Genomic DNA, 2,365 nt, shown 5'->3' on the forward strand with positions numbered 1-2,365 from the left:
GGTGACTATTAAAAATAAAACTATAAGGGGACCTAAGAGGGTGGAGATGAGGGTTGTCAACCAGGGAGATTGGTTGAACCAGGACTCAAACCATCCCTGTCTGGCCTCTCGTTCTAGTCTCCTCTGTTCCAACCCTTCTCTTACTTTGGCCATGTTACCCTTTATTAATCCTGAGTGGTCCCTATAAAAACAGCATTCTTCTCTTAGGGCGGCACATAGACCACCCTGCTGTAAGAACAGGAGATCTAATCCCCTACGATTTTGCAGGGCTAGGTCAGCCAGCAAGCTCAGGGAATCTTGTAGGTGAGTAATTGACTCCTCGACTCGTCGGAGATCGGAATCTAAGCTGGCTCTGAGCTGGGAATAATGCTGATCTTGTCTTCCCAAGGCTGTGGCTCCTGTCCCTATCCCAGCAGCAATCCCTGTCCCAATGAGGAGACTTAAAGTTACTGCGGTTATTGGCTCCCTTCTAAGTCTAGTGAGGCTGGTAGTTCTTGGGCCTTTTAGACTAGTATAGAGGGTTAAGAAATCTTCATGAGTGTGGTAGGTGATTCTAGGCAGGAGTCTGATAATAACGCAGAAACCAGATGTTCTCTGCAGGACTTCCCGATTTACACAGGCTGTTAGTACCGTGGTGCAGGCCCACCAGTTGTCATTGTGAGGCAGGAGGAACTGCCCCCTCTCTGTGATATTAAGGGGGAGGATGGTGTGGCAGAGGCTAGTATAGGTCAGTGGGACCTGGCAAACTCAGGTCCCAATGCCAGTTACCTGAGATAGGGTAAGAGAAACATTTGATAGCCATCTGCATTCTGTGTAATCCATGAGGGAGAACATTCCTTGTACAGCAAATTCCCTCATAAAGTGGGGGGCGGGGGTAACACCATAGCAGAGCCAGCAAGAGTGGGTAGCTTTCGGGTTGGTTGCATCAAGGAAATAATAAGATGAATTTAGCATCTGCAAAAGAATTCCCCTGGTTGGGGTAGTGGCAGGAGGGGGAGGAATAGGATCTGCCCTTGAGGACTCAAGAGCCTGAGTTGTTGGCACAAGAGTATAGGTTTGGGCAGTGGGAGGTCCGGGAGGGGGTTTAGCTGGAGAAGATTTATGAGAATCATCTGGGGGTGGATTCAGGGCCCCCCATACCTCTTCCAGTGGTCCCTCCCCATCCCAGGGTGGTAGATCCAGGGGCCCATTGTAGGGTTATTAGATCCCTGGTTGATGACCCTTTCCACCAGTATGTGCCGGTGGTCTCACTGCCCCAGTTGGCGCAATAATAATCCCCAGGTCCCCCACATTTGTTCTTAACTTGTCCGCTGCGTAGCCTAGACAAACGTAGATGGTGAGGCTTCACGTGCGTGATCTGGGGCCGGGGTCTCGGCAGCCGAAGGGAGGAAAGGGGGTTTGGTCATGAGGTTCCCATTCTCCTTCAAAGATGTCACAGAGGTCAACCCAAAGGTCGGGGTACCAAGTGTTGGGAGAGGCTGTCTTGGAGGTAGAGTTGATGACCGACCCCATGGCGGGGCTGGTGATTACCCAAGTTAAGTTTTGGGGCATATGGGGATTTATGTTACTTGCAGGAAAGGTGCCATCAGCCGATAAGCAGTTCAATGTCAACAATAGAAAGGTTAGCAGGAAGGGTCTCGTCAGATGCTGAGCCTGAATGGATTCGAAGGGTGTGGGGATGCCTTCCAGGTGTCTCCCTTGTAATCCTCTGGAACTGCAAATGGGTCGGTAGGTTTTGCGTGGGAGTAGTGTACCCAAGCCACGACACTGTCCACTTTGAGTGCGGCAGGAGTCGTCAAGAGGATCACAAAGGGGCCCTTCCATCTTGGCTTGAGATTTTTCCGTTGGTGTCTGCAGATGAAGACCCAGTTGCCCGGTTTAAACCTGTGGGGTTGTGGGGGGACAGCAGCTTCATATAAGGCTCTGAGTTGTGGCCAGACCCCGTGATGGGTTAGCTGCAACCGCTGGAGTGAGTCCAGTAGGTCTTGGTCTCCCAAGATTGATACTAGGTCAGCTTGGAGGCTAGGTATCATAGGAGGGGGGATTCCATACATGATTTCAAAGGGGGTCAAACCCATCTGGTATGGAGTGTTTCTTACTCTAAAAAGGGCAGAGGGGAGGAGAGCCATCCAGTCTGCGCCAGTCTCTAAAGCTAATTTAAGGTCTCTTTTAGAGTTCTATTCATTCTTTCTACCTGTCCTGAACTCTGGGGTCTATAAGCACAATGTAGTTTCCAATTGGCCCCCAGTGCAGTGGCTATTCCCTGGCTTACCTGAGAGACAAAGACTGGCCCATTATCTGATCCAATTGTAGTTGGGAAACCATATCTGGGCAGGATCTCTTCGATTAGCTTCTTGGCTACCAC

This window comes from Nannospalax galili, unplaced genomic scaffold (genome assembly GCF_000622305.1).
Source record: "Nannospalax galili isolate Female #2095 unplaced genomic scaffold, S.galili_v1.0 scaffold1036, whole genome shotgun sequence".
NCBI lineage: Eukaryota > Metazoa > Chordata > Mammalia > Rodentia > Spalacidae > Nannospalax > Nannospalax galili.